Source organism: Tupaia chinensis, unplaced genomic scaffold, assembly GCF_000334495.1.
Source record: "Tupaia chinensis unplaced genomic scaffold, TupChi_1.0 Scaffold000341_1, whole genome shotgun sequence".
NCBI lineage: Eukaryota > Metazoa > Chordata > Mammalia > Scandentia > Tupaiidae > Tupaia > Tupaia belangeri.
The window spans coordinates 4,942,937-4,966,744 of record NW_006159835.1 but is presented as its reverse complement, the minus strand read 5'-3'; the positions used below and the strand labels follow the sequence as shown (position 1 = coordinate 4,966,744).

General features: G+C 40.7%; 1 pseudogene; it reads left to right on the top strand.

Annotated features, from left to right (window-relative positions):
• Positions 1-3,709: 3,709 nt before the first annotated feature.
• LOC114008449 (COX assembly mitochondrial protein 2 homolog pseudogene) lies at positions 3,710-4,127 on the top strand (annotated as a pseudogene).
• Positions 4,128-23,808: the final 19,681 nt, after the last annotated feature.

Here is a 23,808-nt window from a genome sequence, read left to right as displayed (position 1 = left end):
ACCAAAATACTTCTAACCCCTACTACTATTATTATTACTGCCATCGAACCTACCAGATTTATCGCACTGACCTCTGTGACAGCACACTGTTCTGTATGCATTTTCCCCAATTTAGCCCTAAATTAGATAGGAACTCTTCAGAGGAAGTCTTGGATACTGAGTCAGGCATAGAGCTCTTGCTGAAGAAATAACCACTCAGCCTCACTCCTAAGGAAACGAGCAGTCTCTCTGGGAATTTATTTTTCCAGAATATTCTTGAAATTATCTTAAAGATGGAAATTTTCAAAATGAGGTAGCTCTATTTATAACCCAAATGAGAATAAAAGAAATTAGCTAGATGATAATAACCAGGAGGTGACCCTAAAAGGGAAACACTCTAGTAAATAAACTTGATTTATTTACAGTTAAATGTATGATTGCAAAAAAATATTTTCAGCCAAACCATAGAACTTCTGCTTAATAATACTACTACTTAGCACTTAAACAAGCACTTTACATCTGCAAAGTGCTTTACAAACATTAACTAATTAATCGTTAACAACACCCCAGTGAGGTAGGTAAGTATTATTCAAGTATTCTCTTGAATGTTCAAGCCAAGATTACAGTGACTCCAGAGTGGGTTGTTGCATGAGTGTGAGTGTGTGTGTGTGTGTGTGTGTACGTGTGCATGTGTCCTTCTCCACTCTTACTTAATACACTACTTGGAGTGTCATAAATGGAAAGACAGATCATCTGGGGGAATGTTTGAAGCCTTTCCAAAACCATGGCTTTGGAGTTTCCCTAACAGAACCAAAACAGACTCTGCAGTGGCTCTCTGAACCTTGCAAGGGTTTGATAATTGAGTAAGGAGTGGCTTGTACACAGGAAGCTACATACTCTCTTCTTTCTTACATTCTTCTCCTGTAAGTGTTTGGTTCTACCCTCGTTTGATAAGAAATACTAAAATCTCTCTTCCATAGGATTTTGCTCATGAGTCAAGGGGGAGCTGGGGGGTGGGGGTGGGAAGGCACATAAATAGGGCCAGCATGGGAGAGACTGGCATCCCCAGGGATAGGTAAGACACGTACTCCAAGAGCAGGTACCAGGAGAATCTGTCAAAACAAGAGAAACAGGAAGAGACTTCAAAAAGTTCATGAAAAAATGAAATTAAAGTACAAGTTTATATTGCTACATTTTTAAAAAAAAATTGAATCTACATATTTTTTTGGTAATATTTTCTCCATGGACTTTTTGAAAACCCCCCATAAGTTCTGAAGGCCAAAGGATGGCCTGGGTAGAGCAGGGCATTTGAGTCACCCCTACAAGAAGGTCAAGGTGGCTCTTCTCAATGCCTGTGATGAACTCCACTCCCACTGTTATTTGTCTGAAGACACTGTGACCTCAGCAAATGAAGGCCACTATTGAAGAACTGGTCTCTTTCCTGGGTCAGGTAACATGCTGTCAAGTCTGACCTTGGGTTTTTCATTGATTTCTTCATTTACTCATTAATAATAGCTAATGTATACTGAGCATTTCCTCTGTGAAGGGCACTATGTTGAATTCTTTCATTTTATTTGGTCACTTAATCTTCACCACAATCCCCTCAGGAATGTTCCACTATTAACCTCATTTAAAGATTAGTAAAATGAGGGGCCAGAAGGTGGCATGGTGGTTAAGGCACTGGATTCCCACATGGCCAACCACGGTTCAAGTCCTGGACCTGGCAGCTTGAAAATAATGCCATGTGTGTGTGTGTGTGTGTGTTTGTGTGTGTGTGTGTGTGTGTGTGTGTGTGTGTGTGTGTGTGTGCACGTGCTCGAAATCCCAAGAGGGAAATGGAGGAGAAGTGATTGTGGCATGGCCATCCCTCCTGGGGATGATTTTTCACGTTCCCTCTCTCTGTCTCTCTCTAGCAAGTACATGCACCCTATGTCAAAAACCTTTTTAAAAATCAATAAAAGAAGGCTGAAAGAGGTGAGCAACTTGGCTGAAGTCACATAGCTAGAGTAGAAATTAAAACCTAGATTCTTAGATTTCTGATCTCACTCTCCAATCCTTGCTCTATGTTCTTGTCTATTTGTTTGAAGGCTAGATGAGTATATGCTTGGCCTAGAATATATAATTACCAATACATAAGACCAAGTAAACACATATGATTTTTGCCATGGTAGAAAGACACAAAAATAAAAAAGCCCATAAATAAATACGTCATTTCAAATCACTAACAATATTAAGAAGGAAAAAATCAGAGTGGTGTGAAAGAAATGGACAACAATTTGAATCAGAGAATTGGAGGAGCCCTCTCCAAGTAAACGACATTTAAACAGAGACCTGCATGATGACAGAAGTTAGCCAGCCAGGATAAGAGAATTCAGACAGAGGAGAGGTGGTAGAAAGCCTCTAGGTGGCAAAGAGTTCAAGAAGCTGACAGAAGACCAGCGCAGCGAGTGGATGGTGATCCAGGGGGACAGGCGCACAAGATGAGGTCAAAGAGGAAAGCAAGGGCCAGGTCAACACACAGGGCCTGTGAGCCATCTGCATCAGCTAACATTAAGTTCAGCTGCATATACTCACAACACAAAATAACAGTGGCATGAAGAAAACAGGAGATTTTTTTTCTCACACATGTAAAAGAAATCCAAAGATAGACAGCCCAGGGCTAGTATTGCAGTTCCATGGCTTTCAGGACTAATGTTCCTCATATTTCTATATACCATCCAGCAGGTATCAAGCCCTGTCATGATCTAAGAAGGCTAGTCGACATCTAGCCTTCATTTCTGCATTCCAGGTAATAGGGAGATAAGAAAAAAAGGCAGGCCAAGGAAGGGCCTATATCAGCTTCCTTAAAGGATTCTTCCAGAACTTCCAGACAGCATTTCCCAAGTAATTTCTACCTACATATCTTTGGCCAGAACTGTTACATAATCGTGTACCTTCTCCAAGGTAAGGTGGGGAAATGTAATCATGTAACCAGTCAGATTCTAGGAAGGAGGGGAGAATGCCTATCAGGAAGGCCACATTAGGCAACATTGTAAGTAAAAGCATAAACAGGACATCAGCCAGGGACTATTTTCATGGTCCAGGAAAGAGATGCCATGGCTTTGATGAAGACAGAGTCATTATAAATGGGAAAGCATGGTGAAATTGAGGTATGTGCTGGAGATCAAAAGAACAGAAATGTTTGTAGATTCGATATGGAATTGGAACTGTGGGAACTGTTGGAGATAATGTCTAAATTATGACAATGTAGCAGGAGCTGACACAAAGATGGAAAATACTAAAGAAGGGGAAGATTTGAGTGAGGAGGAAAGAGAGATTTCAGTTCCAGACACCTTAACTACAAAACTCAAGTGAGATATCTTACAGAGGATGTAAATTAGATGGTAGAGAGTTAGACCTACAGACCTAGAACTTAAGAGAGAAGCTACAACTAGAGATAAATACTGTGAGTTTCTCAATTTAATTGGTGTTTAAATCACTACGAGTAAAACAAGTTCTCTTTAGGGGAGAATACAAAATAGAAATGAATGCCTGGGTATTGCACTAGACAAACAATTAGGACCAGGTAGGAAAGAAGGGCAAGCAAATCATTTCAAAAGAGGCCAGAGGAGTGATTAGCAATGTAGAAGGAAACCCAGAAGATGTGGTGCCTTAGACGTCTTGAGTAGAGCATTCCAGAAGAAGGGAGAAGTTCACTCTGACAAATGCTGCTGAAAAGAGATCGAGGAACATGAGAGCTGAACAGTCAACATTAGAAGTAGCAGCAGGGAGGTCACAGGAACAGTCAAGAGTGGAGCAGAAGACACATGGGTGAGTATTAAAGAAGATTATGGGGTAAGGAGGTGGAGGAGGAAAAATCTGTCTGACTCACTTGTGAAGTAAAGTAGTAACTGGAGGGAGACCGGGGCTAAGGGAAAATATTTTAAAAGTGGAAGCTACTTGATTAACTTGCTTAAGGAGTGTCACAAAAATCACAACATTCTGAAATTTTTTGGTCATTGCAACGATCTTGATCGGGAGATGAGAAAATGCTTGAAGAATGAGTACATTGTAAAGAGGACTAAGAGCAGGGAGCATGGCGATGCGATGCGAAAGAAACTCTTCAATCCTCCAGAGGAATCTGAAAAATAAATGATATTTTCTCTGAATGCCTTGACTGAGAGAAGACCTAGACTCTTGTTGATAGCCGAAAGAATTCTGTGTTATTTGGTCTCCAGTCCTTTGAATGGAAAGTGACCCATGAGAAATTGAACCACAGAGAAATATGTAAACCCTGGATTCTGCCATGTTTCTTCCTTTTATTTACAGCTAGTTAACATTTGAGTAACTTATCTCTCTAAATAAAATAATTTTAATTAAAAAAAAAAAGTGGAAGCTACTGATGCTTGCTTGAAAGTCAATGGAAAGAATCTAGTGGGGGGTGGGGGTAAAGGTTAAAGATGCAGCAAAAAGAAGAGCTCACCAATGAAGACAGTGAAGAGTGTTACATGAGAAGAAGGAAGTATGAGAACTAGAACATATATGGAGAGACCTGTTTGTACTTAAGGGGATATACCTTTTTTTAAGAATTATTTATTCTATTCATTCATTTATTTTAATTTGACCAGAGAGAAACACACACACACACACAGAGAGAGAGAGAGAAAGAGAGAGAGAGAGATAAAGTGAGAAAGCAAGCCAACAGGTCCAGGACTTGAACCGTGGTCAGCCACATGGGAGTGTCTAGTACTTAAGTCTCCATGCCACCTGCTGGTTTCCAAGGGGGAATACCTTTTTTAATGCCACAGACAGGAACTGGAATGGACAAAAGTGAAATCTCATATGTTTATAGTTATGTTGGAGGTAAAATTGGAGAAATCTTTGATGGCTTTGGTTTTCTCTGTGGAAATGCAAATTATAACTACAATGAGAAACCTTTTCCCATCTATTATATGGACAGAGATAAAAAGATGAACATGCTGTGGTGGCAAACCTAAATGCAGGCATTCTTGTACACAGCTGGGGGGAGTATAAATGGTGTAATCTCTGTGGCAAGGAATCTAATGATACCTGTTAAACGTGCAAATTTGGAACCAACAGTGCCGCAGCAGTAATGCAGTACTTTGTGAAGATAATCCACAAGAGAAAGTTGTGAATTTGCACCCAGAGACCACTCTGAACACACAGGATGCACAAGTACCCATGATCCAGGGCGGGCTGAAACTGGGGCTAGATCACAGCATGAAGACACTTTAAGGGTGCCTGTCTCTCTACCTCTGTTTCTCTAACTCAGAAGGAAGAAATAAGTAAACTTAAAAACAAGGGGCCACCAGGCAGTATGGTAGTTAAGGCACTGGATTCCCAAATAGCCAACTGCATGGTTTGATTCCCAGATCCAGTGGCTTGAAAAACACACCAGGTGTGTGTGCATGCATGCCCCAAATCCCATGAAAAGAACAGAGGAGAAGGAAATGCAGCATGGCCATCCCCCTAGGGGGTCATTTCTCACTTTCCCTCTCTTTCTGTCTCTCTTCTGCGAGCACACGTGCCCTATGGCAAAAATTTAAACAAACAAACAAACAAACAAAAATTGTGGGCCAGCCTATGGCTTGATGTTGAATGCAGACGGATTCCACATGGCTGACTACACGATTCAAGTCCTAGATCCAGTGGTTTGGAAAACTTGCCAGATATGTGGGCTTACACATCCAAAATACCAAAAGGAGGGAGAAATGGAGGAGAAGGGATGCTGTGTGACCATGCCCCACAGGAGGTGCTTTTTCATTTTCCCTCTTTTTCTCTTTTTTAGTTCTTTGAAAGAGCAAAGAATATTCCTTGTTGGGGGAGGTGGTTAGTAAGAAATGGTCAGATTAAGAATAAGGCAAGACTAGTCTATAGTTGAATGTTAACTTCCAGAATTTAAATGGAAAGATCACACCACAACAGAAGAGAGATTAATTACATGAGACTGAATTGGTGAAACAGAATTTTATGACTTTTGACTAAAACATTACTGATTTTCTTCTATGCTTTTTTTCTAGATTTATGGATTTTGTCTTAAGCTATTGATAGGTTTGTCTACCTACTATTTGAACAGAATCCTAACCTTTTTTCCTGGCTTTAATTGTTAACCAAGTTTCTCTCAACATTTTTTTATTTTGATTTATTAAAGCTAAACTGTTTTTCTTGAAATTAAAAAAAGAATTAAATACCTATTTCATGACTGCAGTAAGCTTCATGGCCTCAGCTAGGTGCTACTTTATAGTATGTTCATTCTACTCACTCAGTTTTATGCCTAAAGTCAGACATGTGTTCACACATATATGTATATATCAGCTGAACTTGTTATTGAAAGTATTTAGATTAATTAATATATTTTGTGAATCAATAAAATGTGGGGGAAAAAAGGCATGGAAAACAACTGTAGATACCAAAGACACTGTGGGAGGAGGGTGGGAAATGGCAGAGGGTGAAAAGTAGAGAATCAAGGAGAAAAGAAACAAAAAAAGCAAAAATATATAAGAAACAAATGGAAAAGTATCTGTTGATGGTAACATGTACAGTAATATCTTTGATTAAGCCAACATGCAGTGTATTCTGGATAGGCAATCTCGTTTCGTATGCTGTGATGATGTACTGTGAATGAATATAAATTGAGTAAGTTTTAAAAAATAAGGCAAGAAAAGAAAAGGGAAAAATAAAGAACATACAGGAGTCAGAAACGTGTGTCCCAGGGTTGCAGGATACAGACAAAATTGTTCTCTGTACCATACCCTGGGCACGTCAGAGAATTAATATCTTCCACAGGTGGATGCTGTCTACAGACATCCAAGTGTAGACTGCAGGAAAGTGCTCGCAAGGCTGTGTGCCTGGGACAAGTGCAGCTCAACAGCTCAACTCGGCGAGGAGAGGGTCATGGAAAAAGTTCAGAGACCATATTTAAAATGAGTAGGATGACGATTTCATTACGAAGAACAAAATCATTGACTTTTGTTCTTTTGAGAAAGAAAGCACCAAAAAAAGACTCTTGTAAGGCCAGTTAGTTACAGGAAACCACTATCTAATTCTAAGACTGATTTGATCCCGAAGTTCCCAAATGTGCGTGCTTTCAATGACTTTAAAATTCCCCATAGGAAAGAAAAAAATCTAAACTCTGAAGAACATCAGAAGAAACCCTTTGACTCTTGCCCCATTCTACTTTATCCACACTCAACGACTTTGATCCAAATGGCTGCTTACACTGGGGCCAAGGACATTCATTACTATATCTGCTCCCACATTTTTGCTCATGTCATTTGCTTACTTGGAATAATATTTCTCTCTTCTGTCTAAACTCAGCGTTTCCAAAGCCTACATCAAGCCCCACCTTTCTGTCCACAGCCATCTGTCCAGCAATTTATAGAACCCAAGAACACGAAAAGCAGCCCAACTTTCAAAAGTGGTTCAGGTTCTGTTGGCCAGAAGCCTGGGGAGCAAACTCTGCTCATTTGCATTGAAGGGGAAGCAAGTACTGGACTCTGGTCTCCCCAGAGGGTTGTAGGCAAAAGAAGGGCCTTCCCTTTTTCAGGGGAGCAATTGCAGGCCCTTGAAGATCAAGTTTAAGTCATTTCCTGACCATACGCTAGTACAGTTCCTCCACAAGCCCAGCCAGGTTCAACTCCTCTGGAAGTCTCAAATGTAGTTTCTGAATTAATAATCCCATCCAGCTTTGATGTCTTCATTTGAGAGTTCCAGAAGAACAGAGTGTTTTTTAAAGGAAATGGGAGAAGGCATGCTCAAGGGGGGCATTATGGTAGAGAAAGAAGAGCTATAACTTTCAAAAAACGCATCTGGATGAATGAGACTAACTTCCTATGACTAATGTCCCCCCAAACATTAAGCTAATGATTAAGTTAAAAATGCAAATCCCCAAGATGTCATATGCTGCTGGGCGGACTGATGGAAAGGAGCCTTGCAAACAGTCCCAACATTGTGTGGGGAGCTGGAAAGGAGATGTGGATGAAAACAACAGAGAGCCATATGGTCCTAGCCAATGGTCAACAACCAAAAATTCAAAATCAAAGAACAGAGAAAACTCTCAAGCTCCAGTGCAATGTGTTTCTCTTACTCCCTCTCTTATTCTGGCACTTCTCTGGAATTTCTAACATGATGAGGGATGGAAAGCAGCCATGTCTTAGGAAGCAAATATGTAGACAACCCCACGGAGCTCACTTGGCAAGCTGTGTGACAAGTGGGGATCTCCACCTACACAGAGAATCACCACCTCTAGGGGAATGAGTGGGTGATAGGTGTATGTGACTTACCAGCCACTCGAGCCTCTTCATCAATCCTCTATGCATCCCTAAGAAATGGGACTAGTCCCCCAAATCAGGAGGTGACTGAAGTGGGCAGGCTGCCTTAGAAGTCCAGCAGAGATTCAACAGGAGGCTCCTATACCCTGGTGGTAATAGTGACTCAAGAAGCTCTGCTTTTACAGCATAGGACGTTTAATTATTTTCAGTCTTCCGAAGGTCTGAAAATTGTAATTATTTGATTTTAGGTATCTTTTTTTTTTTCAAACTACCTCTGAATAAATACCTGATTATGTCTCGTCCTCTTCAATATATTTATAACTTTATAGCAGGGATTCTCAATGTAGTGTTTAAAATCTTTGGAACAGACAAGGAGCCCCTGATATTATGTGCAGTATCTTGTATGTATGGAAATTTTAGAAGAAAAGAGTCATTGATTTTATGCAATTTTTAAAGAGATCTATTACCTAAAATTGGTTTTAAAACACTGATCTGCCTCATGTAGCCAAGAAATGATGGTCTTAGAGATTATGTTTCCCAGAGGTATGAAGAAATCAAAGTGGAACCCCTTTAGAATCTGGCATTTAGGTACAGAAACATCCCTGTGAAAGATTTAGATTAGATTGGGGCCAGGAGATGGTGTAGTGGTTAAGGCATTGGACTCCCACATTATTAACCACAGTTCAAGTCCTAGACCTGGAGGCTTGAAAATCACACTCACACAGACACGTATGTGCTCAAAATCCCAAGAAAAGAATGCAGGAGAAGGGAATGCAGTGTGGGCATCCCTCTGAGGGGTGATTCCTCACTGTCTCTCTGTCTATCCAGCAAGTGCACACACCCTATCACAAAAAGAAAAAAAAAAAAAACTCTCTAAAAAAAAAGACTTAAAGGAGAAGAGACATGATATGATATGCATTCTTCTGCTCAAGGTTCATAACTTGATTAGAGCCCATTCTATATTAAATAATGACTCTTTAATGCATCTTACTTTAAGTGTGATTAATGAATGAAATGCCCAGACTTACCCAGAAGGGATCCCCATTACTTTACAAACAATATTAAATTACATACTTTATAGAAGACATCACAAAACCAATTAATATATCATTCAGTGCACTTATGTCTGTATAGTTCATTGTATGTTATTAACATTGTCATACAATTTTTAGAGTTAGGAAAAAAAAAACACAGAAACCTTCCTCTCCTTATGTGGAAAAGAAAATTTAGATCTAAGGTCAGAAAAGCTTCATCTTCTGAATTAAGCCCTAGGAGAAAGCTGTCATGGGTCTGCAGCTATGGGGAAACTGGGCCAACCTTCCTAGAGGACAATTTGGCATTTTCTTGGGGATGGCATGGCTTTTTGCCCTTCCCTCCACTTCCAGAAGGCTGCTCCCACAGGACTGTGCTTGAGCAAGTTGTGCTGAGAGTGGCAATTTCGATCAACATGTGCTTTTTGTTGTTGTTTTGACTTTTTTTGGTGTTCAGAATTTCGAAGATTTTTCTCCAATGACCGCTTTCACAAAACATGCTATGTATGAGCTGGGCAGCCTGTCACCTCACCATAACAAAGAACAGAGTGTCTTTCCATTCAGTGGTAGAAGCACAGTTAGTTTATTTGTTCTTCTTTTCCTTTAGTCTCTAAAAACTTTAGTAGGAATGGGAGTTCTGGAACCTACAGAAAGGAAGGTCTTATTCTCAAGGTAGCCCCCATCAGAGGTCTCTAGCAGAAGCCTGGACCTGATCTTGGGTTGGTCTTTGAGGCTGACTTGATGAAAAGCACAGGTCAGCTATTTGTAGGCTGTTCCTCGCTTTTGGCACGTCTACTGATAGATTCAGGTTATGCACCTGAGGTGTGAAATGCCTCTGCCACCTTCTGTGAGGTGCATCACAGCCGGTGTCACAGGTTTATTTCCACCATCCTGCTCTCATTCTCATACCTGAGCTGTGCACTGGGACCAGGGAAGGTGGTTCTTAGAGACACTGGTAATATAACCTGAGCATAATGTGACTATGTCAGGCTTCTAGCTCATAATGAAGAAATATAAGTCTGAATAAATACCTGCTCCACCACTCTCTTTTCCTCACCCAACACAGTGAGGTTTTTAAGACCATTTTGATTTTCTTGGAGGTGGTCGATAGCAGAAGCATTGCAGGTTGGCAGGCAAGAGCAGATAGAAAGGAAGATTCCAATGTAGGCCCTGAAGGAGTTGCTACCTCCACCTAGGCTTTGCGTTCTATATGGTTGACTGGGGTGGTAATAGAGCAAAGGGGCAACACCCTACTCCTCTCTTCTTCTGATTCAAGTCTGGAAAGCTAAGGTACCTGAAGGATGACCCCCCACCAGGGGTGGACAGTCAACCTCTATCCAAGTAACTTGTTACCAACCACAGGTCACCCAATCAATCTAGGGCTTGCTCCTAAACATTCACTCCCAATCTATTACCTATCTAGGCAGAGTCAGTGAAGGTGTACAAAAGATCCAGTTGGATGCACAGGATCAAGTAAATTCTAGGCAAAATGACAGGGTCTAAATAGCTTGTTTTCAATGACTTCTGCTCTTTCCACACACTTTCCCCCTTTTCAAAAATAATTTTCTCCATGGAACCTAAAGCTCCCAAGCCCTTCCAAGTGGACAGTCTCATTCAAACTAGAATGCCAGTTGCTTTCTGCATATTCAGAGTATTATGCACACTTTTTAAAAAGGAGGACTTTGTGTTTCCTGATGTATTTATTATATAAAAGTAAACATTAGAGAATGGTAGAACTGCTAGCAGCAATGGGGGAAGCCATTGTATAACCTGTAAGCATCCCTCCAATAGTACCAAAAATACCACCTACCAGGCCAGCCAGTAGCATGATGGTTGGAATGCCTGGATCCCATACAGCTGACTGTGGTTTGCATTCCAGACCTGGTGGCTTGGAAAACATGCCAGGTGCATGTGGGTGCATACCCAAAAACCCCTAGCGGAGAATGGAGAAGGGATTTCGGCAAGGCCACCCTCCCTGGGAAGTTACTTTCTCATTTTCCTTTTTCTTCTATCTCTCTTTCTAGTGAGTGCATGTGCACTATAGCAAAAAAATTTAAAAAGTTTTAAAAAAACTTAAAAAACACTACCTACTGCTCACATGCACCTGAGGTTAGTCAACAAAGCTTTAGCATCATAAAATCCTGCACTCAGAATGGCAGCTCTTTCTAGCAATTTCAAGTCCCAGAGAGCTCTTGTCAAGAATGAGAAGGAATATTTGCAAAGAGTGTGTTTAAAAGAGCACTGGATTAAGCAGAATCCACTCTAGGCTCAATCTGTTTAATACATTGGCTACTTTATCTCTCAGGGCCTCGGTTTCTCCATTCAAAAGATGAAGGGTGGGTACCAGACAGTTGCACAATAGTAAAACACAATGCTTTAGGAGGCTGGCCCACACAGGAAAGTTCTAGATTCCTATCTGGAGATCTCCCTGAACCTCAACTGGCCACCCCTCCTGGCCAGCATCCTTTGCTGTCTTTACTCTTGCCCCAACCCCACCCAACCTACCTTATTCTTCTGTGGCTTTTTCCCCCCTACTTGGAGAGGTGGATAGTGGTTAGAACATGAATAGTCACGTTATGCTCAGATTCTTGCTTTAAAACTCCCTAAGTGATCAGGAACACTCCCTGAGCGCCAGGCACATACATGCCCATTCTTCACATCAAGAATCTATACTGTCTCTGTTTCTCTCACTAATGGAAGAAATAAATAATTTTATTACTTAATAATAAATAATTTTTTAAAAAATGAAGAGTAAATCTGACTGATTGTGAAGATCTTTCAGTTATGAATTGCCGAGAATTTTATAACCAGGCCTGAAGTAATTGAAATATTCAAAGAGCTGGAAATAGAAAGTGGCATCAAAATGTAAAACTTAATAATTTGCAGTGTTTATTATGTGCTATTCTAAGTATTTAGCCTCAATTAATTCATTTGATCCTCACGATTACCTCTGAAGTTGATGTCCAGTTTATAGATGAGGAAACTGAGAGGCAGATCACTTAGCTAGGGAGTTTTAAAGCAAGAATCTGAGCACAATGTGACTATTCATGTTCTAACCACTAGCCACCTCTGCAAGTGGCGGGGGGGGGGGGGAGTCACAGAAAAATAAAGCTGGTTGGGTGGGGCTAGGGCAAGAGGAAAGACATGAGAGGTGGTCAGTTGAGGTTCAGGCACCACTGTGGAGCTCATGGCAAGAGCTCTGAGCAGATCCCAGCCTGTCTAAGCATATGGAATTAGTTTCCTGATGGCCGCTTAAGTCTCTGAAAGTCTGTGGCTGTCTCTGAGCAGAACTGACATGTGGCGCAGTTGGGGTGGGGATGGGGGCTCACGATGGCCTGCTATGCAGCCCAGCATCCACTCGGTTTCTCCAAGCCAGTCTTTTCTGAGCTAGCCACTCAGAGCCAGGATACACTGCTGACTCTGGGCTTTGAGGGTTGGTCTGGATTTCTTCTACCTTAAACTCTCTAGGCCTGACCACAGAGACACGCAGGTCTCCAAAAAGAACATCTGAGAAAGAAACCCTTTCCTTCCGTTCTGAATTGCTATGGCAAATACACAAGCTTGTGCATATGGTCGTGGGTGTACATATGCAAGTGACTGTGCAAGACAGAGAGACAGAGGCACAGACAGACAACTGACTCTCAAATAGCAGGAAGCTTATTTAAAGCTTCCTGATGAAATAAATCTACATCCTACTGTGGTGTTTGGGAGCCTCTGTTGGTATCTTAAAATCAGTGTTTTAGCTCCACCTAACTTTTGCAGGGTTTTTATTATTTTTTTTTTTTCCTAGTTACAGTCTGGCATAAAAGTGTCAGTTTGTTATGTGGGTGGGTAATGGTATGCTTTTAATGAAGGAGGTAGAGACTAAATTAAACCACATCAAGTAGCTAGTGTTTCTTTAATTTCAGATTGTGGGTCCCTTACCCCGAGCACGAGGAGTTGGGTGAGATCATGATTCCTCTTTAATGGTTATGGCTGAAAAACTCCATCTCGTGACCAGCTTCATAATTGATTAAACACAACTGTGGACTCCCATGATCAGGAAGTGCAATTTTGCTGGTGTCGCTTCAAGTCTAAAATACCTCCAGGGTAATTACAGGCTCAGAGGCAACGCAGAAGGCTTTGAAGTAGGGAATGAAAAGATTAGGGCATCCAAAGGATCTGTGCCTGTTCATTTGTCCTTCATGGCAAAATCTTTAAAGCCTTTGGGGAAAGATGCCTCTGTCTGGGAGGTGGGGGATCCGGGGGTCTAGAATCCCAGTCTGGCTGCAGATGTGCGGGGGACGGCCATGCCCCAGGTCACAGCAAGCTTCAGGGGTCACAATGGCATCACTAAGAAAGTCTGCCTTTTCCTGTTTGCTCCTAATGAAAGTTTCATGCAGCTCCGATTCTCTTTGCCTTGGGTTTAGTATGCCCGACTAGCTGCGACTCGAGCTGTCCACTCGAGGCAAGGAGAAGTGCACTTTGTCTGACCAGCTGAATTATTTACCTTGATGGCAATTATCAAACACTACAAACCACACTCCAAAGGCCTCTTTGCAGTTCATGCAGGGAAGATATACACCTTACTCAGAAATAGAGAGAGTGGAGTACTCTTTTTTTATTTTTTAATTAATAATAGGTTAGAAGTAAAAACCATTATTAGTGACAGTACATAATGGGAAAGCGAGACCTGCATTGTTAAGAGGACTATTTAAGGAAATGTTAATGAATTGAATTTGAAGTTCTTCGTAGTCAACCTGGAGACAACTAATGGTTTCAAGGTAGAAAAGTGAAGAGTTATTAAATGTTGTATATTTATTGCACTAATAATCAGATTGCCAGAGGCTCGGAGAGATGCAAATACAGGTCCAAGTCCTGTTTAACCATTAGCTGTGGAAATGCAAGAGATTCACTAGGGGGAAGTTACTGCTTGCAAACATTTGCCAATGCCACTGTGATGGATAGTTAGTGGATTAGGACCATAACTACTCCGATCCCACAAAAGCCCGTTTCAGCAGAGGGTAGAATCATAACTTAATTTTTTACTGGCACTTGGAGAGAGATGAGGACGGTATTTCTGGCAGCTGCCATTTTCCATAGGCTGAGGTTTTGTTTTGTTTCTAGTTGCCCCAGTCTTCCAGCTCTCCCAGGAGGAGGTTAAATCCCCTCATGTCCTGACATGTAGGGAAGAGCGCTTTCTAAGGCAGGAGGCCTTCTGAGGCAGAACTGCAAAGATCCTCTGGCACCTTTGTTATCCCTTCCCTCGAAGAATGACTCACTTGACTACCACAAACCTCACAAAGCAGAAAGAGCAAGGACTCTAGCGACCGAGTCAGAATTCTGAACTTGGAATTCTGGATTTCCTACTTCCTTGCTGGGAGAAACTGTAAGTGCCATTCATTTCTACAAACACAGTTTCTTCATCTGCAAAAATGGGGAAGCTATTACCTACCCTGCAGGATTGAACCGAGGACCCATGCTAAACCACACCAAGTACCTAATAATGAGGGACTCTGTAACATTTGTGGGAAAATTGAGTTAAAGTACAAGGTTATTTCTGTGCAAAAAATATTGAAATTCATGCATGTTTTTTCATAATATGCATTTTCCATAAACTTTTTGAAGACCCTGCATATAGTGACTCCAACATAATAGGTTCTTGGTGTAGAGGGCTCTCCTAAATCCAGATCCTAATGAGGATTTGTGTGTATTTGTGATTTAATAAGAAAGTCATCCAGGTCACATTGGGACAGGAATAGGAGAAGCAGGACAAAGAAGGGAAGGCAGTCAGAAACGGACTTGATCTTAGGTAACAGCAACAACAACAAAAATCAAAGATGCTTTTGCTCACTTCCTAGGATAAGTCCAGAGTGTGCATTAGCCCCAGAGTTACCAAAAGCCAAGATATTGGGTGTCCATATCCCTGGGCCCATGAGTCATTGGTTAAGGTGTCCTCAAAGGAACAAAAATTCCCAGGAATTTTTAGCTCTCCAAGTCATGGGCAAAGCAAGTTCTAGCAGTGAAGATGGTCCTGCAGAAAAAGAGTGGCAATTTCTGGCTGTTGAAAGCAAAGCATATACAAGTGCACGAAAATGCAAAGACTCTATAGGCATTAGAGTACCAGCATCACCCACTAGAGTGTTCGACACTGCGTAGTTACTGTTATTCCCACTGGTTTTACTACCTACCTTAATGTTATACCACAGCCTCTCTCCAGCCCTCTTCAGATGGATGTGGAGAGATGGACGTTCTTCCCTGAACTCAAGTCCCCAAGGACCATAGTGAGCACGTGCAGCGTTATTCACCACCCTGGGTCTTGTCAGGAAAGACACACACCTGAAGGGTAGGCTCCAGCTCAATCCACAGGGGAGAGGAATCCCCAAATGAAACGTAAACTGCCTGCCCAAGGTAGAATCTCGTTATCTGGGGGCAATAGAACAAAAGCAGGAAACAAAGCCGTTCCTATTTCTCTTGTCGATAGTGAAGAAAAATGGCACCAGGAGAGAATGTATTGTATATGGGATTTGCTGAGAGAACAAATGGAGGCTCCAGACCGAGATGATCTATGGCAAGGTTTAAGAAGCAGTACATTGGACCAGCAGAAGCACTACATGAAACACCACTCTCTCTCCCAGCTCCTTTCTAACATGACACTTTTGCCAGTAAGAGCCCCACATGAAGATGAAGATATGAAGAGAGAATTTTCCTTGGAGCCTCTAATTTCAAGAAACTGACACTTAGAGGGGAGATCAGAAGTTTCCAACCACAATGACCTTTAGAGATCATCTAGCCTAAACCCCTGGCTTAATTAATGAGGAAATTAAGGCATGAGAGGTTAAGGAATTCACCATAAGCCATGTCAGAACTAAGATAAGAGTGCATATCTCCTCATTCCTAATTTAATGCTACTTATATTGTGCTATATTAAATCTATAAATGCAAGATTTGCCTAAGAATAGAATCCCTTAGCTCCTTAGACCAAGGGTCAGCAAACTATGACCTGCAGGCCAAATCCTACTTGTGGCCCACTTTAGTAATAAAGTTTTATGAAAGCATAGCCATTTTATGTTACAGCTGTGTTCATACTACAGTGACAGAGTTGAGTAGTTGTGGTGGAGGTTTCATGACACACAAAGCCTGAAGTTACTTTCTGGACATTTGCAAAGAAGTTTACTGAGCCCTGCCATTGATCATTAGGAAACCGGCATCACGTAGGCTGGCCCTTGGCCTGGGAGTGAAAGCAGCCAGATCCCACTGCTGACTTCAGTCCAATGAGGCTATTTTAATGGCTCTGTGAGTTAACCTTGGAATGGAAGGGAGTGCAATTGACTGGAAGCTCCTTTCAGGAACAAGTGCCTGTCCTACTTTCCCAAGGTTCGCCCATCTAGGGCAGACAGGCCTTACACACCGTATGGGCTTTACAGTCCACTTAAACCCATGATCCAGTGATGAGATTTTCAAAGTTGCTTTCTCTCTCTGTCATCCCAGTTCCAACCAATGGACCTTCCACCTTTCTCCCTCATACAGCCTTTACTCCAGTCTTCTATTAAATGCTACATAAGCAAAGGTATAGACACATACCCTGCTTCAGTACTGCCAGTTTATCTGTTTTCACTCATGAAAAACTTATATGTACTTAGCAATGATGACCTATAAATGGAATCCTTCTAACAAGAAAAACCAGATATGTGTTCTTTATCTGTTCAGGCTGATTCTTGGATAGAGGGGAGTGAATTCCACCAAACAACATGTTCTGAAAAGTTTAAGGTACATATCACTGAGCACACAGCCCTCACAAAAACATTGCCATACAGGAAAAGTTTCAGAAATACTGTTACTTCCGTGGGACATAAGTATGATTCAAATGACTGACAAATGGTTTTAGTAATGTACTACCTACCTTTCCTCTGATCAAGAGGGTTAGCTTGAAAGCTGAGTAAAGCCAAGCCATCTACAGATATTATTCTGGCTATATTGCTACTGGGGAATAGTTTATGTGTGCAAACCTGATGTGTTTTGCTCCTCCACCTATTAAGATTATTCCCTAGAAATCTCAAAAGTCATCATCAGAATTAATAACAATATATTTATAATCATATACACACTATCATTAACACAAATAAATTAATAGTACATTATATTTAAGTTTTTAAAATTAGAGAAAGTGGAAAGGTGGTCTGAGGACCACCGTATATGTCCAGCTGAGACTCAACTTTCAAAGGCAATCCTATATTCCTTCCTCCAGTGTCTTAAATGATGAGGTGAAGTCACATCTGACAGCCTTGATTGAATCTTGGGTGCTACCTCTAATAAGAAAGAGTGCTGTGGTGAATAGGAAACTAACACTTTAAAGTGCAGGGGGTAAGAAAGTGTCCTGCAGTATCAGCCAGAAGGGCTCCTCTGAGACTCACACCTATAGCAGTGAGCAGGGGAATGATCTTTCAGAAATACTGATAAACTGTGATGCGTACAGTTGCTCCTCTGCCAAGACAGGATCAAGGCCTGGAAGTTGCTGAGGCTTTTAGCAAAACTCCCACAGGAGGGATCACTTCTCAGAGGTGTTGGTTACCTGGCTGACAAGCAGAGGTGCTGGTTATGTAGATAAATTTGGCTACCCCAAAAGTCTCTGGAATATTTAAATGCCCATATTACCCAAGAATGTGTATATCTGCATACCATATTTGGGCTAGTTGAATAAAGTGAGTTTTAAGGATGATGAAAATGACCTTTTAATGAGCCTAGCATCATCTACACAGGCAGTTGAAGCTCCAGCCTTTCCTGAGAGTTTTCCTGCGAAGCACTTACTCTAATAAAATCTGTGTATACACACACACACACACACACACACACACACACACACACACACACAGGCAGAACAAGAAGAGTATGGGGCCAGCAGGTGGTGTGGTGGTTAAGGCACCCACATGGCTGGCCATGGTTTGAGTCCTGGACTCGGTAGCTTGAAACTCACACAGGGTACATGTGCATACATGCCCAAAATCCCAAGAGGAGAATGGAGGAGCAAGGACTGCAGCATAGCCAAACCCCTGGGGGGTGATTTCTCACTTTCCCTCTCTCTATTGCTCTTCAGCAGGCACACATGCCCTATGGCAAAAACCTAAATAAGTAGATATAAATAAAATAGTTTGAACATCTTCACTAGAGTCTTTGTTAGATCTTTTCACAAATTATTTAGAAAGCCCACTCAAATAACAAATGTTGTCTTTTGAAGGTGGATTTGACTTTTGGAGTGAGTCCAAATACTATTCAGACCCAAGCCTCGCAAACCAAGTGAATGGTCAAGCTGGGAAATATTATGTAGGATTTAAAATGAGGTAGAACTAGGAAGCAATGAATCTACTTTCCTTAGGCAATTCAAATCCTGTTTCTGAGCATGGTAATAGAAGTCCCCCATGTACCTGAGCAATGACAATCAGGAAGTGCATAACAGTGAAAGGCACGTCACTGAGATATCAGGAGGCCTGAAAAAGTATTAAATCCATGACTTTTCAGGGACACCAGGTATGTGAGAAGACAAGGACACATCCATGGAGTTTCAAACAATGTAGCTGGCTGGGAACGTCCACATAGTCACAAGGCAAGGGAGGTTTGCAAAAGCCATGTTTTTTGTCAGGGGTCAGCACACTACTGCTTGGGGGCCAAATCTATCCTACCATCCCACCACCTGCTTTATAAATAAAGTTGTAATGGAGTAGAGCCAAACCCATTTGTTTTTAATATTGTCTACGAAGCTTTCACCCTACAATGGCAGTATTGAGTAGTAGCCACAAAGAACGCAGGGCCAGCAATTCCCAAAACACTTAGTCCCTGATCCTTTATAGGAAAATTTTACTAACTCCAGTCCTTGTGATTAAATCTGTTTCAGAGACTAAATAGAGTGGAGAACTGTACTCCTAGGTTGCTTTGTTTGCTTATTTGTTTGACTACTGTAAATGAGATTGCTTTCTTGATTTCTTTTTTCAGGTAGTTCACAATACTTGTGTATACTGGGTTGTTGGAAAAGTAATGACAGATTTTTACATAGAAAAACATGACAAAAATTCATGACTTTTCTGACAAACCAACAGAAATACAACTGATTCTTGTGTGAGACTTTGTATCCTGAAATACCAGTTTTAAGAGGTTTTTTTGGTGAATTCTTTGGGTGTTTCTCTATATAATATCATGCCATTTGCAAACAGAAACAATTTGACTTCTTATATTCCAGTTTGAAAGCTCTTTATTTCTTTTTCTTACCTCATTACTCTGTCTAGAACTTCCAGTATTGTGTTTAATAGGAGCAGTAAATGTGGGCATCCATGTCTTGTTTCAGCTCTTAAAGGAAAAGCTTTCAACTAGAATCTCCATTCAGTAGACCCCTATCTCTTACCATGTTCAAAAATCAACTCAAAATGGATCAGAGACTTAAATATAATACTCAAAACTATAAAAATAATGCTAGAAGAAAACACAAGGGAAACACTTCAGGACATTGCTCCGGGCAAAGATTTTTTAGTTATGACCTCAAAAGCACAGGCATTGACAGCAAAAATAAACAAATAGGATTATATCAAAATAAAAACCACACAGCAAAAGAAACAATCAACAGTGAAAAGATAATGAACAGAATGGGAGAAAATATTTGCAAACTATTCATTCAGCAACTGATTTCTAGCATATACAAGAAACTTAGCAGAAAAAAAATCCGATTTTAATATAGGCAAATGACCTGGCAAGACATTTCTCAAAAGAAGACATACAAATGACCAATAAGTATATGAAAAAATACTCAACTAATCATCAGGGAAATGTAAATCTCAACAAATGAGACATCACTTCATCCCAATTAGAATTGCTATTATCAAAAAGACAAAAAATAATAAATGCTGGCAAGGATGTGGAGAAAGTAGAACTCTTACACATAGTTGGTGGGAATGTAAACTAATACAGTCATTATGGGAAACAGTTTGGCGATTCCACAAAAACCTATAAATGGAACTGCTTTATGATTTAGTAATCACACTACTGGGTATATATCCGAACATAAGGAAATCAGTATGTTGATGAGCTATCTGCACTCCCATCTTAATTGTAGCCGTATTCACAATAGCCATGATATGGAACCAACCTAAGTGGCCATCAACAGATAAATGGATAAAGAAAATATGTTATGTATACATAATGGAATACTATTCAGTTATTAAAAGGGATGCGATCCCATCATGTAAAGAAACATGGACCAGTCTGAAGAACATTATATTGAGTGAAATAAGCCTGAAACAGAAAGAGAAATAGCACATGTTCTCACTTAAATGTAGAAGCTAAAAAAATTTGATGCCATAGAAGAAAAGAGTAGAATAGTGGTTACTAGAGGTTGAGAAGGCTACGAAGGAGGAGGGGATAAAGAAATGTTGGCATGGATATAAAATTATACTTAAGCAGGAGGAATAAGTTCTAGCATTATATAGCACAAAAGGATGACAATAGTTAACAATAATTTATTGCATATCTCTGGGGCCAGCAGGTGGTGTGGTGGATAAGGGTGCTGGATTCCCACATGGCCAACCATGGTTCAAGTCCTTGACGTGGTGGTTTGTTTTCTCACTTTCCCTTTCTCTCTCTCTCTCTCTCTCTCTTTCTCTCTCATCAAATAAGGAAAAAAATAACAATAACAAGTGGAAATAAATAAATAAATAATTCTTTTAAAAAAATAATCTATTGCATATCTCAAGATAGCTAGAAGTAAGGACTTTAAATGCTCCCAACACAAAATAATGACAAATTTCTGAGGTGATGGATATACTAATTATCATTTGATCATAACATATCATATTCATACACTGGAAACACACACACACACACACACTATACCCCATAAATGCAATTATTGTTTCAAGTAAAATAAAGTTTAAAAATGAAGTAGGAAATGTGGCAAATTGTTTTGTCCTCCCTATTTTTCTCAAAACCTTTTTATCACTATAGAAAGTGATAACAGAATCTGGGACATACTTGTATTTACTTCATAGCACTGTAATGAATTACCACAAACTAAGTGGCTTGTAAACTCTCATAATTCTGGAAGACAGAAGTCTGAAATCAAGGTGTTGGCAAGGTCACCCTCTCTGAAGGGAAACTCTTGCTTGCCTCTTCTGGCTTCTGGTGGTTTCCAGTAATCCTTGGCATTTCTTGGCTTACAGACCCATCATACCCACCTTTGCCTTTCTTTACATGGCCTTCTTTCTTGTGCGTCTCTCTGTGTTCAAATTTCCTCGTCTTTTTTTTTTTTTCTTTTTTTTGAGAGGTTTTTGCTATAGGGCATGTGCGCTCACCAGACAGACAGAGAGAGACAGAGATACAGAAAGCGAGAAATCACCCCCCAGGGGGGATGGCCACGCTGCAATCCCTTCTCCTCCATTCTCCTCTTGGGATCTTGAGCACGCACGCACATGCACCCAGCCTGAGTTTAAGCCACCGGGTCTGGGACTCGAACCGCGGTCAACTACGTGGGAGTCCAGCGACATAGCCATTATGCTAACTGCTGGTCCCAAGTCCCAAATTTCCTCATCTTATAAGAACATGAGTCATACTGGACTTACGGTCTATCCTACTGCTATAATACCTCATCTTATCTTGATTATATCTACAAAGATTCTATTTCCAATTTAGGTCACATTCATAAGTTTCCAGCAGACATGAATTTTGGGGAGACACTATTCAATTCAGAAAAACTTGGTATCTTTCTTTGACGTGGTGGTTTGTTTTCTCACTTTCCCTTTCTCTCTCTCTCTCTCTCTCTCTTTCTCTCTCATCAAATAAGGAAAAAAATAACAATAACAAGTGGAAATAAATAAATAAATAATTCTTTTAAAAAAATAATCTATTGCATATCTCAAGATAGCTAGAAGTAAGGACTTTAAATGCTCCCAACACAAAATAATGACAAATTTCTGAGGTGATGGATATACTAATTATCATTTGATCATAACATATCATATTCATACACTGGAAACACACACACACACACACACTATACCCCATAAATGCAATTATTGTTTCAAGTAAAATAAAGTTTAAAAATGAAGTAGGAAATGTGGCAAATTGTTTTGTCCTCCCTATTTTTCTCAAAACCTTTTTATCACTATAGAAAGTGATAACAGAATCTGGGACATACTTGTATTTACTTCATAGCACTGTAATGAATTACCACAAACTAAGTGGCTTGTAAACTCTCATAATTCTGGAAGACAGAAGTCTGAAATCAAGGTGTTGGCAAGGTCACCCTCTCTGAAGGGAAACTCTTGCTTGCCTCTTCTGGCTTCTGGTGGTTTCCAGTAATCCTTGGCATTTCTTGGCTTACAGACCCATCATACCCACCTTTGCCTTTCTTTACATGGCCTTCTTTCTTGTGCGTCTCTCTGTGTTCAAATTTCCTCGTCTTTTTTTTTTTTCTTTTTTTTGAGAGGTTTTTGCTATAGGGCATGTGCGCTCACCAGACAGACAGAGAGAGACAGAGATACAGAAAGCGAGAAATCACCCCCCAGGGGGGATGGCCACGCTGCAATCCCTTCTCCTCCATTCTCCTCTTGGGATCTTGAGCACGCACGCACATGCACCCAGCCTGAGTTTAAGCCACCGGGTCTGGGACTCGAACCGCGGTCAACTACGTGGGAGTCCAGCGACATAGCCATTATGCTAACTGCTGGTCCCAAGTCCCAAATTTCCTCATCTTATAAGAACATGAGTCATACTGGACTTACGGTCTATCCTACTGCTATAATACCTCATCTTATCTTGATTATATCTACAAAGATTCTATTTCCAATTTAGGTCACATTCATAAGTTTCCAGCAGACATGAATTTTGGGGAGACACTATTCAATTCAGAAAAACTTGGTATCTTGTAGTCAACAAATGTTATTTATTTGCCCTTCATGATGTATTTTCATGCTCTACAACAGTATTGAGGAACTTGTCATTCTGTCCTGTAACCCCATATTTTTTCCTCCTTTACTTAGAAATATCTTCCCTCTCTCTCTGAGTTCAGACTTAGCTGATGGCTATATGGCTAAAAGCACCAAGAAGGTTGGCATCATAGGTAAATATGCCTCTCTGAAAAATTGTGAAGGAAATTTAAATCAGCCAGTATGCCATGTACACTTGCTTTTTCTGTGGCAAAACCAAGATGAAGAGATGGGCTGCAGGGATCTAAAACTGTGGTTCCTGCATGGAAACAGTAGCTGGTTGTGCCTGGACCTACACCACCATTTCACCTGTCACAGTAAAGTCTGCATCAGAAGACTGAAGGCACTGAAAGACCAGTAGAAGCTCCACAGACGTTTGGAATATCACTAGCCTACAATAAATGGGTTAAGTTATGCAACAAAATTGCCTTGGTTTGTTGTAAACTGTATTAGACATTCTTATTTACACTGTAAACATTGCTTTTTCAAGAGACTTGAAAATTAAAGCCCTTCTAGATTTGGGGAGGGGGGGTGGAAATCTGCCTTCTTCTCAACTATCCAATGTCCCCTCTTAACTTTCTCCTA